This window comes from Octopus bimaculoides, chromosome 7 (genome assembly GCF_001194135.2).
Source record: "Octopus bimaculoides isolate UCB-OBI-ISO-001 chromosome 7, ASM119413v2, whole genome shotgun sequence".
Taxonomy (NCBI): Eukaryota; Metazoa; Mollusca; class Cephalopoda; order Octopoda; family Octopodidae; genus Octopus; species Octopus bimaculoides.
This window is the reverse complement of record NC_068987.1, coordinates 35,326,458-35,334,659: the sequence shown is the minus strand read 5'-3', so window position 1 is coordinate 35,334,659 and position 8,202 is coordinate 35,326,458.

The window sequence follows — 8,202 nt, the reverse complement described above, 5'->3', positions numbered from 1 at the left end:
GAGTTGTTGCTTCGTGTACATCAGCATTTTAACTTCGAAGAATAAACTGTCCTTGCAGGGGCATCTGTATTTCTTGCGGCACCTCAATTTCTTTCTGGCCCTTCTTTTTTGCTGTTTGCTTTATTCGTTTTCCTTACTTGGTAGCAGTGGTTTTAGGTTCTTCATCTAATTCAGTATTATTGCCAAGGGCTGGAGCTCCGTAGGATTCCATTTATCAATGTCAGAATTGTATTGGGCAACTAGAAGTGCCAGGGTGTTAATGGCGTTGATCCGAGTCTTCGAGTTGAGGTCATTCTTTAGTAAAAGACTTATTCTCTTACAGTACTCCTTTCTTACTTTTTCCTTCATAGTAGCATTTGCTAAACCATCTCCTTGTTTTTTTTAAAAGCTATGTATAAGTTTCTTGCATGTTACATTCCTTGATCGTAGCGTTGGTATCTAATTTAATTTATGCGGTTTGTCTGAGCTTTCCTTTTACAAAAGTTAATTTAGCACACTTATCGAGTTAGAAATCCATACCCATATTATTGCCAACCACTTTAACAATTGTTATCAGCCTTACTACTTCTTGGTCATTCCTAGCAAAAAACTTCAGATCGTCCATATAAAGCAGATGGTTTACTATGGTGTTAAAAATTTTGCACCCATTCCCGGAGTTATTCAATGCATTTGATAGTTGGTTCAGTGACATGCAAAAGAATAATGGAGACGGGGACTCACTTTGAATGATGTCCCGTTTGATGATAATGCATTTGGATTGGCTCATCCCATTCCTATGGTATAGAAAAAGACGTATGTTCCACTTGGCCATGCTACTTCGTAAGTATTTGGAAACGAAAGGAGAGATCTTGTATATCTCAATGACCTTGAGTAGCCAGTTATATGAGACACTATCAAACACGTTTCCGTAGTATATCCATAACATACTCAGGTTCTTGTTTTGCTCCGGCAAACCTCTACAATCATTTTATTTATGATTAATTGATCTTTGCACCCATAACTAATTCTTTTACAACCATTTTGAGGAAAGCGTATATTCTTTCCGTTAGTATGGATATGAAGATCTTGTAGGCGGTCTTAAGTTATGTTATTGATCGGTAGTAGTTGCTGTTTTATATTTTTGCGCCTTCAGTTTTTGGTAGTAGATATGTAGTTTGTTCAAGCAGCCAGGCAAGTGTTTGTCATGTGTTATCAATGACGTTAGTTAGATATGCATCGAAATGTTGGTGTACTTCTGTCAAACAATTCAGCCTAAAGTTTAGCATCCACTCCACTCATAGTGTTTTCCTTTCGTGAGACTTTCTAAGAACATATTTTAGCTCTTCTATTCCACTTGACTCCCATTTTCGCTCAACTTCATCCAGTCCTCTTTCTCACCTTCTGTCCAGTTATCTCCAACATTATACTGTCTTTTTATGCTCTAAGTCTTGTCTCTGTTTCTGCTATTATGTCATTAAAATTTTAAGCCAGCATTTTGTGTGTTCTTGTCAGATATTTTAACCAGACGTTGGGGACCTTATCGTACCCAGGTGCCTTCCAGTTGCTTAGTTTTGCAGTGCTTGGGTGACCTCTTCAGTTGTTATAGGGGTTCTACAGTTGTCAAGGTGCTAAGTTCGTTGTTTTGATAGCCCTTTTCTTAGCTTGTTCCTTCGCCGACCATATTTATTTACTTAATTCTTCCACTTCTTTTGCTGTTGGTGCTGCATTGATGTCTATTTAATTTTTACCAAGTTCTTGATAGAATCGTTTGGGGTTGGAGTTGAACTGTTTGTTTTGTTCAAAGAAACTTTGACGTTTCTCATACGGGCAGATCCTTTGTGCTTTGGCGAGGATATCTTGCTTTAGCTGTTCTTTTACCTCAGGTAAACCTTTTTCTGTAATGTTGTATTTGCACAGTATTTTGTTCCCTTCTTGTTGCTTAGTAGTGTTGATTGTCTACTAGTTTCGTTAAGAACTGAGAGATCTTTTCTCTTGTTTTCTATTTTTTCTGAATATTATTTATGCACAGGGTTTGTTTCGGTGGTAGTGTTCCTGTTTGGATGGGTTTGAGGGAGCATCCAGCTTCATTTGTGGCCACAGTGGCTGCTGCATATATTATGTCATTTAGCTCGGTGGTATTGACAGTTGTTTCTGTGACTATTAGTTCTGAGACGGTCAGGTTCGTGCTATGTATTATTGATGTTGTTTTATTGTCTATTTTGATTTTTGGGAGGTGGTGGTTTTCAATTTTTTCATTATGCTCATTCTTAGAGTATCATAGTCATTAGGTTCCCCATTCACTGTTTCCAGGCTTTAGATTTGCATCGCCTTCCTTCCCGCTCATACGTTTGTTTGTGGTGTTCTGGTTTGGTGTCATTATACATTTCTACGGTCTGGGTTCGTTGTCTTTCGTTGTTTACTTCGGTTTTGTTGGACAAGTTACGTCTGTCTTCGTGTTTTACAGTTCCAGTACTTGTGATAGTATCTGACATTGCTGTGTGGCTACTAACTACATTTTCCTGATATATTTTACCATTTAAGTGTTCTATTTCTATTTCTGATATATTTGTTGTGAGGATATATCTTCGTATGTTAGCTAGTTTATTAGGGTTCATTGCTGTAGCCAAATCGTTATTAAGGTTATTTTGATTCCAAATTTTATGTGTATTTTGTGTTGTTTTCGTTCTTTGGGTAGAGCACTGCTCTAAAATAAGCGTGTAAGATTGAAATACATTTCTCATGTGCACATTTATGCTTTTTTGAGTTTATTTGCGGGGCATAAGGAACAACGTCCGGCCCTTTATTTTGACGGTGATCATTTCTCATGTTAAATTGTTTTGCACGTGTAGTTTTTCGTACGTTTTATGTAACACATTTAAAGTACGTACTTTCCAATTGTTATTCTTGGGGTGAATAATACCGGTGTTATTTAATTTATTTGTAATGTTTTTGTGCATGGTGTTTGGGGACAGATATGGTCTAGTGTTGATGGGATCGTAATGTGGCGAGCGTATTTACGTGTGCTGTGTATGCAGTTGAGATGATATCCATTTAAATACATCATTTGCTTTCGTAAATAGAAATAAATTTCAATGAGTGTTACTTACTCGGATACAGTCCAACTCCTTGTCAGCTATTTTTAGCTCTCTTTATTTCCGATGTTTTGAATAGATTTCGGAGCAGTGTTTTATCGCTCTCACATATTAAAGGTCCCCATTATTATTATTAAAGGTCCCCATTATTATTCTGTTAAACGTCTCCATTATTATTTGTTAAACGCCCCCATTATCATCATCATCATCTTCATCATCATTATTACTATTACGATTTTGCCTTGTATTTGTACTAGCTGACTCCAATTCTCACCCAGAAACCTTAAAAGAGAAGTTAGAAGTTCAAGTTGGTATTATGATTAGGGTGGCGTATTCTGGGCTTCGGACAAAGTATTGCTGTTGAGAATGTCTGTGAAAACATTAGAAAATTAAAAGTTTGTTTTAAAACTAATTTGATTATAAGATGATATTGTGATGTTAATATGGCAGTAGAAGGTGTTGGTTATTTTATACAGTTAAAGGTATTTTGACACTATTTACAAGTTTAAAAGTTTTGGAGATTACATTGACAGTAGTTTTCATAGGACGTGAGAGGTTTCCGTGATCAATATTTTTTTGAATTTCGTCCATTTTTGAATTTCCTGGTATCTGGGATAAGTAGCAATGAGACCCTTTAGTTATCATTCCAAGGGCACGTATGACAAGTATTATTTTAGTCTTGAGGTTCCACATTTTGCCTATTCCTAATTCCAGATTTTTATACTTGCTCAGTTTTTGGTAGGTCTGGACAGATAAACTTATGCTGATTGGGATAATCATATCAGTGTGGAGGCTTGATTTTTGTCTGAAATACATTGTCTGGGCTAAGTTCCGTCGAGGTCGAAGTAACTTTTCATCCTTTCAGGGTCGATTATTTAAGTACTAGTCAAGTACTGGGCTCGATGTTATCAACTAACCCTCTCTCCCAAAATTGGTGCCCATACGGCAAAATTTGAAACCATTATTACTATAATTAATTTATAACGAGCGATGCAACTCTTCACGAATAAGCAATAAGTTTATTGACTGGGAGATTATTTCGACAGTAAGTCTGTCACATTCAGGTTCAAAATAAGAGAAAGAAAAGAACGCAAAGATAAGGAGTTTCATAATATGAACAGAAAAATCCAGCATACTTTTTTTAGACAAAATGAAGTAATTAACTTTTAATTTTTCCTAATTCATACCAAATAATTTCGGAGTGGTTGTGTGACTTTCTTCTCCCTTTTGAAAAACGATCGAATTTCTATTTTCGTAACATTTGATTTTATATCCGAACGTAATAATTCTTTCAGGAAACAAAGTAGTGCCGAAAGCTGTTCTCTGGTAACCATGTATGTTTCTTCACTATACCCCAAGATTGACCACGATGGTGTTGTGAAAGCATACATGAATGCCTTTAAAATTCAGTCAGATAAATGTATTGTGTTTATTTTTCTCTGTAAATTATTGAAGTGAGAGTTACAAAGTAAACAATGTAGTTTGGACAAAAGACGTACCAACAGATGACAAGATGTACCTTGCGTGTAAATATGGTACCTAATTTCGCTTAGGTATTCATGAAAAAATTGGAGACAAAGTTAATGGAAACATTCAAATCTCTGCCCACTCATGAAACAGTTCCATGGTCACGGTTCGTAGATGCTGTGTTATATTGTACGCGAAGGATCGCAGGAGAGTTACAAAGAAGAAAATGACAATTTTTGAAAGGAAGAAAAATAATTTCATAAAGTAGACTGAATCTAGGATATACAATTATGTGTGCATTGTAACTAACGATATATATGTAAGGGTGTTTGTGTGTGTGTTGTTCCTTGCATTAACAACATCTTCAGACGAGTGCTTCAACAGGTAGCAGCTACATAAGTGTGCCTTTCACAAGGCATTGTGGTTTTGTAAAACGCAGACAGGAATATAGGTCAACAAATGTAATATCATGTTTAATTTCAAGACCAGATAATACTTAAGACAATGAGTACGCAGTATTTTCTCCTACATACTGCTAGTTGGAGAGCATTTCAGCGCGTTAAACTTCACCTACGATAAAATGGACGACTTAAACCTCTTCAGATACATGCGTGGAGTCTCAGTTCAAGCTATATGAAGTATCGTTCAAGCATGTGTGCACTTATATACATCGTATATTGATTGAATATGCAGACGTCTGGATGTTTATTGTTAATTTCAATGCAAAACAATGACATGCGCAGGCATAAACAGACGCATGCGCGCATAGACACGGGCACAAACACACACACACATTTAGACACGGACACACACACACATATATATATATATATATATACTTCCATACTTACACACATACCTACCTATGCATACGCATACGGGTACACACAGCCACCCATATGTATGTATGTATGTATATATATATATATATATATATATATATATATATATATATATATATATATATATATACACATATATATATACCCACACATATACACACACACGCATACACACACACACATACACACACACACATATATATATATAATATTTATACATACATGCATGTGTCTTGCTGTAAGTGTATGATTGTGTAAGTATGTTTGGCTGTTTGTCTGTGCTACAATAACCAATGAGATTTCACCACATGCTTTATCAGGTGAATAAGGAAGCTTTTTGGAAATATATTTCTGTAATTCCGTTTCCATATGGATAATCAATACTGTTGCACTTATATTTGGCCATATATGTATTAACCGTATCTGCTCATAAATATAAAAATTATTATACATATATTCGTCCGTATTTATGCACACACCAGGCATGCATATATACATGCATACATACACGCATACATGCATACATACATACATACATACATACATACATACATATATCTAGACATATAAATGTACATAGACACATAAATTCACACAAACGCCCGCACAAGCTCATATGCGTGTGTATGTTATGCTATACGGAAAAAAAAGAATATATATATGTATATATATATATATAGTCGCGCACACACACTCATATATGTATGTTTGTATGTAAGTAAGCATATATGCCATATGACATGAATACATACGTTTGTGCGTCGGTTACGTTTGACTGAATGTACTTGCATGCATGTTAATCTCTCTCATTCATTTCTCAATGTAGACAACACCGTATATAACTACCTTCCTGCAGGAAATCGGATGAGGAAGCGCATGAAAGCAATTGTAATAGCTAACAGAGAGTTAGAGTAATAAAATTCTATTGTAGGAAACACAACAAATGGATTGATGAAAAAAATCAAACTATATGAAAGCAAATCAACAGACAGCCTTATTATTCATATATAGATATAAAATTTCTTTGTATCGCCGAATATATTACAACAAAATATTGCTTTTAACAACAAAGCGTTCTTTCGTTACTTCTACAATAGTCGGATAACAGTTGCATTCAATGAACAATTAATTAAACAGTACACTTTGGAACGATATAGCCTTGTATTTTCGCTATTTTGCTTTCTATTTTAACTCAGTCATTTGGATAGAAAAAGAATGATTATAAATAAGATTTACGGACTTAAACTATTACCTTTTAATGTAATCTTAGTAATTTTGATACGTGGTCACAAATGTGTGCCAATATGTGTGCGTGTGGGGTGGGGGTTATGTCCGTCTGTTCGCGCGCATTGGAATACATAATGAAAGTCTGGCCTAGGAAAAGAGATGTAGATTAATACGAGATCGTTATAAAGAATGTATAGGTCTATAAGGTATGAAATATGTAACAATCTATCTATCTATCTATCTATCTATCTATCTATCTATCTATCTATCAATATAACTATATGTTTGTCTGTTTTTCTGTCTGACAGTCTGTCTGTCTATATATATGTCTATCATCTAAGTAACTATCTATACATACAAATTCGCATTCAAATATTTATTGATGTGTTTGTGTGTGTATATATATATATATGTGTGTGTGTGTGTATATGTTTATGTTTGTGCGCGTGCGTATGTATGTGAATGTGTATGTGTGTGTGTGTGTGTGTGTCTGTGTGTGTTATTCATAACACCTTGAAGTATTTGCTACACTTCCAGGCACCAAAGTGAATATCGCTTTGTCCTGGAGGAAGAGGTGTCATCAGTCTGTGTCCAATGATCACCTGGTGTTTCTATCCTGAACGGTAACACTAATGGTGTCCAAATCATTGGTCATACCCTCCTCCTGACTTCTAGCCTAATTCCGCTATCTTGCCTAACAACTAGCAGGATTCTCTTTCTGCCACCTCTCCTATGCTGCGCACTACTACTCTTGCACCTTCTCCTCTGATACCAATGGGTGTGAGCATCATCAACAATTACTTGGCAAGGAAAAGCCTACTGCCAACCTCAAATGGAAAAAGCCATAACTGCCGTCCTTCCTCCATAAAATCCTGCATAGTGCTCTCGTAAATTGCACACTTCTATTGGAAGGCCTGATAACACGTACTTCGAACGAGACATATATAGTATAATTTAGTACAATATATGATATATTATTGTGCATGTATATATATATATATATATATATTATATGTGTATATTATATGTGTATATACATACATATATACACATATAATATACTATACTATTAAAGTATATTATATCATATATTTTATATATTTGCTGATATATTTCAATTCATATATGTATCTATGTATACACATATCCGTACATGTATGCCAGAACTGACGAACGACTGTTATATAAATTTCCTTTCAACAACATCATTGAGTCCCACTATCTAACTAGCCACATCGCTGTACGAATATAAATACATACGAACGTATAGACAGATGCGTACACAGGAGCTTACACACACATATGTCTTTGTGCTTGTATATCGATTCTAAGTGCGTCTGTTTTTCTTGACTAGCCACTGGTCCTTCTTGTTCTATATGACAATAAGTGGCATTGTCTCCCGAAGACAAAAGCAAGTACACTATTGTTGATGGTCATTAGAGCAAACCATTCGGCTCTGTGCGATCAATAGACATCAAATTAACACTGCTTCAGAGGAAATTGATATTCGTGATGAAAACAGAATTTAAACATAGAATAGTATCAAATATACAGAGACACGTCACCAATTTGTAGTCATGCGTCCCAGCTATTCA